At 35.8% G+C, this 8,562-nt stretch overlaps 1 long non-coding RNA gene across 1 annotated transcript; it reads right to left on the bottom strand.

Moving 5' to 3' along the window:
- Positions 1-2,982: 2,982 nt before the first annotated feature.
- On the bottom strand, positions 2,983-7,047 carry LOC145001042 (uncharacterized). The gene is made up of 3 exons (XR_013661470.1): positions 6,428-7,047; positions 6,252-6,343; positions 2,983-3,086 (listed from the first exon to the last, which is right to left on the bottom strand). It is a non-coding gene; the product is annotated as an uncharacterized LOC145001042 (long non-coding RNA).
- Between the last annotated feature and the right edge of the window lie 1,515 nt (positions 7,048-8,562).

Raw genomic sequence — 8,562 nt, 5'->3', positions numbered from 1 at the left:
CAGAAGAATTCATAGGTAATGGCCTTTCCCGACAGATTTCCGACTGAATTCAGCCATACCTTTTTTTACTCGTGGGAAATTTTTACCGATGTATTTCTAACGACACTTTTAGTGACGGCATACCGACAGAATTGCTACAAATTAATGATGGAAGTACGTTTGACTTTTTTTGTCCAAAATATTGAAAAAACCCATTACATTAACCATATAATAATACTGAAATTCAACCACAACACTAATAACATTACAATAAAACTGTCTCATAAAAAAAAACATAGTCTGATACGTTAAAAAGGTGTCATTAAAAAGCTATCATATACATTACTAATGAACAATGTCTAATAATACATTAAAAGAGTCTATTAATACACATTAAAAATGTCAATTACAAATGTTTAACTAAATGCTTAAAAACATAAAACTAACAATTATTTAGTGGATTACTTGACAAATTACCAGGTAAGAAGAATCAATAAAAGCCAACAACTATTCTTTAATTTGAGTTTTGACTCAAAGGTCGTCAATTGTTCTTGTCAAGACACCATAATCAATGATCACAAAAAAAATACAAATATAGCAATGTACTTTCATTTATTTGTTTATCATAGCCACAATTAGGAACATTTTTAAACCGCTCGGAGGGGCAACGACACAACGCCTTATTCCGACGTGGCGTACCAAAAACGGTGTTATAACGCCTGAAACACCGCTCTCCCCTTGCGTTTTTACGCGTTATGTTACAACACGTTACTGTGGTAACGCATGACAACGGCCTTTTTTCGACGCAAATCCACTTCCAACGTATACATTTTGATTTTTGAACCGTTGTAAAACGTTCAAAAATGTAAAAAAATAAAAATAAAAATAAAAAATTATTTTTTTCAATCTTTTTACCTCTTACACCATTATATATACATACACATCAACCTTTATTTTATTTTTTATCTACAATCCTATATCAAACCTTTTTAATTTAAAATCTTCAAGAAAGTTCTCTTTTCCGTACTATGGATCAAAACCTCAACACTCTTCCAAACAAAAATACACCTCCGCCTCTTGGTTTTGTACAATACGAAATGTACACGAACATCCTCAACACTCAAGGCAACTTTTTCAATCTTTTTACCTCTTACACCTCTATATATATATATATATATATATATATATATATATATATATATATATATATATATATATATATATATATATATATATATATATATATATATATACATCAACCTTTATTTTTAATCTACAAACCTTTATAATTTCAAATCTTCAAAAAAGTTCTCTTTTCCTTACTATGGATCAAAACTTCAACACTCCTCCAAACAAAAATACACCTACGCCTCTTGGTTTTGCACAATATAAAATGTACGCGAACATCCTCAACACTCAAGGCAACTTTTTCAATCCCGCCTCACATCTACCACAATTCACTATAACCCTTCCACAAAACCTTTTCAACCAATTTGCTACAATGCAACAAAATACCACACAACCACAACCCACCCAACAAACTGTACCCGATACGCAAGCGAGGGGAGCAGAAAAAAACAACCCAAAAAGGGAGAGCACGAAGGAAAAGGAAAGTGGTTGCGGTGGAGAATTCGGAAGACGAACCTCCAACATGGTGGACCGCGGTGGAGGAATACCTGATGGCGGTGGTTTGGTGCGGGACATCAAAAAATCTAACACAAGGAAACGATATGCGAAGAGTTGCTTTTGGGGAAGCTGTGCTCGGGAAATTTCGTACCATTTTGAATAAAGATGAAAAGTAACAAAATCACAACATGTTGAGTAGCAAATGGAATCAAATAAGCAAGAAGTGCACAATGTTCAATTCCATCTACAACAAAATTTCCTCGTACAAGCAAAGTGGTCCGACCGATTTTGACGTTTATAGAGCGGCGGTGGAGCAATATCATATCGAGACCGTCACGTTTTATAGCACGAAAAAATTTAGGAGATTGTCAAGGAAGACCCAAATTGGAATAAAACGGACACATATATAGAACAACAGTCGAAGAGGTCACACGACTAGGGTTCGGTCGATGTTTCAGGCGCACGCACGAACATCGATCTCAATGTGGACACGGATGAGATAGCACACGACTTAAACGACCTTGAAGAGATTTCCCCGCCTCGACGACCGATAGGCCGCGACAAAGCGAGGCGTGCTCAACAACACGCAAATGAAGCCGAAAGTATACATTGAGAGCAAGCCGAAGTGAAACAAAAATTTGATGAGCACAATGAAATCGCGCGTAAAAGATATGAGTTACAACGGGATCATTTGGAGTTATTGCATCATGAAGCCGATGACGATCGTATTGCGAAAGATTTGACAATTCTTCAAACTAGCGATAAGAATTCGTCACCGAGACAGTTGGAGATACTCCGAAAAACGAAGGCGAAGATTGAGCAGAAATATTTAGACGAAGATTAGTGTTTTTTTTCGTTGTAATTTTTTTTTGTCCATGTTTTTTTGGGTCTATGTTTTTTTCTTTGTTGTAATGTCGTTTTATATTTTTTTTCGTTGTAATGTAGTTTTTAATTAGTATTTATTTTAATTATGTGTTATTTAATTTATATGTTTTTTAAAAAATATTATGACATAAATTAAAAAAATAAAACAAAATAGAAAAATGGAAATTACAAACATATAAATAAATTACAAAATTAAATAGAAAATGATAGGTATTATTACATGTTATTTGGTGTTGCCATTTCCACCTTGTGTGTTATAACACCAAAATTATGAGTAGGATGATGAGGTTGACACTTTGGGTGTGATAACATATAATAACATATTGCCCACACCCAGCAGCCTTAAGAAACAACACTATAAGCAAAGACGAAATGAATATAGGATGTTATAATAAGCATGTATATGAAAACCTTGTTGTATCTTGAATTTAACCCAAAAAATTATGCAGAAAATAACAAATGAGAATCCAAATATTTATGATCAAACAAGATCGGGTCTACACTTACATCATCAAAGCTATTCTCTAGTCCTTACAAAAAATCCTCCCCAATGGCATTTTTAGATTCGGGTCTATCCATGTTGTTTTCAACGATTCCTGTCAAAGAAACAGAAACAACAACAATTATTTTCATTTGTCTACAAAGTTTCATAAAAGAGTTAGGATTGCCAGGTTAATTTCAACAATTTCGACCCTGTTTCACTCCCATCATAACTTGATTGAATTTATAAATTGATACAACTTTTTTGGGTTTACCTTCTTCAAAGAAGGCAGAAAAATTGGAGTGGAGGGAGGCGACAGTTGAAGCGGATATGGTGGAGAATGGCAATAGGAGCAGGGCGACGACGATATAGTTTCTACTTCCGATGAAAATCGTCTTCTTTAGTTGGTGGTGGTTGCAACGTCGACGAGGATTTCCACCAAGGCAGAGCTTTCGTGGAGCGGTGGCTGCGAGATGGACCATTGGGGATGTTAAATCGATGACGGTGATGGTGATGGTGATGGTGATGGCGATGGCAGATGAGAATGAAGACCAAAGTGGGAGGTGCGAAGTCGAGAAGGTTGGAGGTGGGCGGTCGGAGGTGGCAGACGGGGCTCTTTTCGTTAATCGAGGGAAATAACATCATCTGAATATTTAAAGGAATTTTTTTATATTATTGTTCAAGGTGAGTTGGGTAACTTCCCAAAAGATTTTGGCCTTTAAAACTCTTGCAACTTTTAATCCTCACCGTAAAAACTCTTATTTACGGTTAATCGCATTAGGTCGTCCCCCGATTCCTCCTTCTTCTTCCCCACGTCCACGGCGGTTGTCTTCTAAGAGTTTTATGGCAGTTTACGATCCCCCTATTATGTCACGTTCTTATCTCTTGTCGATGGTTCTTCTCACCTTGGAGCAATCGGTTTTCAGTTTTCATCACGATACGTAGCCTTTTTTTCCCCCACGTTTTACAACGGGAGATTAACCTGCAATTTTCCCCTTCTTCTACCCACGTTCTCTTCCATGGTTCTTTCGTATCCCCTTATCTCTTCAAACTCTGCATATAAATAGAGAGGATATTAAGGCGTAACTTTGTTTTTTGCTCAAGCGATTGACACCCTGACGAGGGTGATGAGGCTCTTTGATAGCAACTCCTCTTGCCATTTGATCCTTCGATCAAGTATGAGTCGACGATTTCGACACCAATTCACCACCAACTACTGTGTGTCTATCTATCTATCTATCTATCTATCTATCTATCTATCTATCTATCTATCTATCTATCTATCTATCTATCTATCTATCTATCTATCTATGTATCTCTCTCTCTCTCTCTCTCTCTCTCTCTCTCTCTCTCTCTCTTTGTGGGCATTCGCATAATTTTTTTGATGTTGTTGATGTTGATTTGTACTTCAGATGGACGACGCGATGATGATGAAATGTAGCCTGAGCAAAATTGGAGTTTGGAGACCTAATTTGGATCTTGGCTCGGCAATCTGGAAGACATTTTTTTGTCTTTGGAGTTTTCTCTCTCTAAAGTGACATGCATTGCAACTGCGATTGCAACCATGATGGATTTAGGTAAAACAAACGCCATTAAATGCAAAGTAAGGACAAAACTGTCATTTTATTATATAAAGTTACCGTGTCACACCCCCAAACCAAGGATGGCGGAAACGTCCGGGGGTGGAGGGCTTCATGTATAGTATCATAACCACAATGGGAATAGTAATTCAAGCAAACATAACCTATATATATATATATATATATATATATATATATATATATATATATATATATATATAATTGAAAGAGTTACATGATCGTATGAATTACATGTTTCCAAGTCAATTACAATATGTTGGCAAAATATGAATTGTTGACGCTTTAACGTCTCATCCTCAAAATGCACTTTGATACCGGTTTAGTGATTTCCTAAGAATACAAGTTGTTTGAAAAAGTGTTAACACAAAGGTTGATGAGTTCATAAGCTTTTGTTTTAAACTTGATAAAAGTCTTTCTCTTGTAAATGTCATGTTTGTTCCAGAAAAATCCGATATTTTCCATAAAATGTGTAATGCAGTCTTATATCCGAAGACCGAAATGTATAAGTAATCTTTCTTACTTATAGAAAATAATGTAAGTTTAACTCAACATAAACGCGTTTGAATTCAATAAAATTCCCATAAATTCTTATGATTGTTAATACTTTCTGTGAGTTATTATAACCATGTTATGACCTAGTTGGCCTGAAACGACGTTCTTCAGGCGTCGGAAATGTTATGACATTTTTCACCCCATACCTATCGGTCTAACTATTGCATGCAGTTAAGGTGTAGGCTTGTCAATCGCAATATAGATCTATATACAACTATCACACTCTCCCTCCAGGAGACTCTGGTTACAATATATGACTTATTGGTAAATGTGAAGCGAATGTCTCACAAAGTCATTAACAAATTTATGTGTAATGTGATGAAATCCCTTTCTGTATAAATGTACCCTGTTTGTATAAGTGTTTTATGTAATGTATCATAAACTATACCTATTATAGTTTATCAGAACAATGGTAGTATTGGTAAAGTACGTAAACCATATTTAACATAGTTTATTCAAATGTTCGCATAAAATGGATGTACTTTGATTATAACAATTTGTTATCTTTTATATACATATCAAAATCCATTTATTAACCGATGCATGTCTATATACCAAGAAAAAATGTCGTTTATTTGAAAAACATATATTCCCATAAAAATGTACACCTTGCTCGACATGTTACAAGGTGAAATGAAATTGTTAGTATTTCTCTGTTATTAACAAATTCCATTATTATTCTTAGAAAATTTATAGAAAATTCATAACAGATCCAAATCAGAATCTGTAAATTCTGGGAGTTTTTAAAATGAGTCTAGTTTGTTCATAAATTTTCCCATGATTTTTAGTGACCTCCAACTTAGGTGGAAATGTCCATAAACACAGACTGGTCCAAATTGGTTCTTAAAATGATAGGCAGTTTTATAAAATTCACCATAAATTGTAGAAAAATCGTATGGAGATGTGCAAGTAGCCATTTAAAAGATAAGAACTTGAAATACGTGTACCTTGTGCAGTTTTTAAAACTAAAATGTTTTAGTTGATCAAAACAGTCCGTGAATGGAGTCCAAATTTTCTGATGAAAGCTGTTAGAAACATTTTGTTGTGTTCTTGGTGACTTAACTTGTATTACCCCCCCCCCCTCTTAAAACTTAAGAAAATATGAAAGTATAGGGGTATGAACTCACATTGAATGATTTTGGTGGATGGATGTTGGAGAAGAGAAGTGTTCAACTCAAGAACACTTGAAGGATTACTTTGAAGATTCAAGAATCTAACACTATAATGATGGAGTTTGTGTAAGCAATCAATGATTTGAGTAAAATGATGTGTAATTATCACAAGGAGGATGAATTATACTTACCAAGAGAGTAAGAAAGCTTGATGATCAGCCTTGAATCTCGAATTTTTAGAGAGAGAAAGTGAGACAAAGTTGTGTTTGATCTTTTGGTAAAATGAGAGAAGTGAGTGAAGTGAGGAGTGTGGAGTGATGTTCCAGCTCTAATAATGTGGGAAAAGGTTAGAAATGATGAAAAAGTACATTAACAAGACCTAGGCATGGTAGAAGGTGAGGATGACGTCAAGTCATCATGCCCCTTATGCCCTAGGCAACACACGTGCTACAATGGCCGGGACAAAGGGTCGTGATCCCGCAAGGGTGAGATAACTCCAAAAACCCATCCTCATTTCGGATTGCAGGCTGCAACTCGCCTGCATGTAGCCGAAATCGCTAGTAATCGTCGGTCAGCCATACGGCGGTGAATCCGTTCCCGGGCCTTGTACACCTGTCACACTATGGTAGCTGGAAATGCCCGAAGTCGTTACCTTAACCGCCATGTCTTCGGAGACAACCCACAAGAGTTTGCCCGTTCCTTTTACATAAACCCTTGTCAGGGTTTTACGTAGTTTCAGCAGTTCTCCCACTTCCAGGATGAATTCTCTCGTTGCTACTTTAGAAAGAGAACCAGCAGGTTGATGGATCATTACCCTGATGATATAAGAAAATAAAAGGTTTCTTTAATTCTCATGATAAAGGGAAGATAAAACAAAGATAAAATAATAACAAGAAAAAAAGATAGAATCGAACAACCGTATGGGCATTATGCATTGCATACGGCTCTACAATAAAATTGACCCTTACCTTACATCAAATAAAGAAAAAATAGGATCGACCAGACCCCGATCGTTAAATGATCAACTTACCACCCTTCCTTTCGGAGTAATTCAAAAATACTATGATGGCTCCGTTGCTTTATATATTTATTTTATTATATTTTTTTATCTGTGATTTGTTTGTGATTAAGCAATCCCAAAATTGCTTTTTTATTTGATCAAATAAACTAAGGAAAAAAGAATCTTGTTTTTTTTTCGCTCTAATATTGTTAAGAGACCTCTGGTGTGAAAAAAAGTTTGTGACGCTGAACTGGACTTCCGATAAGAAAATTGGAAATACCTTTTTCTAATATTACTCTCTCGATACATAATCTAATGTTTTGAAAACAAAATTTCTTATATCGAATTCAAAGTGTCATGCTATTATTACTTAATATTCATATTTCATATGGCGAAGGCATAGTCTTCTTTTTTCTCTCAAATAAAAGCCTCATTGGCGCCAAGCGTGAGGGAATTCTAGACGTTCAGTAATTTCTCCTCCGACCAGGATAAAAGATCCCATTGAAGCAGCTGATCCCATGCATATTGTATGTACATCTGGTTGCACAAATTGCATAGTATCATAAAGAGCCACTCCCGGTATTACCCATCCGCTAGGAGAGTTTATAAACAAATACAGATCTTTGGTATCATCCTCGATACTAAGATATATCATAAGACCAATAAGTTGATTGACCTCCGCATGTGGTTATTTCGAAAGAGAAATCACTAATATCAAGGAGTGGGTCCGCGGAATTCACGAATAACTTTAGGGTTCGAGATTTGACAGTCGATCTCCCCCCAGTATCCATTAAAAAGCGTTATTAAGCACTTTCCACCCCTACGAGTTGCTGACTGTTGCTCACCGTTATTCAGTGCGTGATTTCCGTTTGCTTTGTAGGCTGGGTGGAGCTGGATATCGTGTTCTTGCAAGGCTGGACCATAGGCGCCCGAGGCGGTATTCCCATCTTGTGGTTATGGGGCTAAAATTGCTCTCTCCTTCTTACCCGCTTGATTTCTGGTTGGGTAAGGGACGACCACTCAATCCAGAAGCTCATGGGCATTTGGTGAGACTCCTTCAAGCCAAACTTAAGCCCCAGGAGCTGATACTGCAGTATTATGTTTTTTTTCTATGAATTCATCTTAAAGCTGTTATACATTTAATATTCTATTGGATTGAATTTGGTTATCTATATTTTTTTTTTATTTCTTAACTAATGTAAATCGAAAGTACATATGTTTAATAAGAAAAAAAATATTATCAAATTATATACTTTGGTAGGAATATTTGGATGTACACTTGCTTTTACGTTTGTTGATAGAAAATGAACCTTAACAATGTTCTTT

This window comes from Lactuca saligna, chromosome 1, assembly GCF_052625555.1.
Source record: "Lactuca saligna cultivar CGN05327 chromosome 1, ASM5262555v1, whole genome shotgun sequence".
Taxonomy (NCBI): domain Eukaryota; kingdom Viridiplantae; phylum Streptophyta; class Magnoliopsida; order Asterales; family Asteraceae; genus Lactuca; species Lactuca saligna.
The sequence above is the reverse complement of the archived record's forward strand: the minus strand, read 5'-3'. Positions and strand labels throughout refer to the sequence as shown.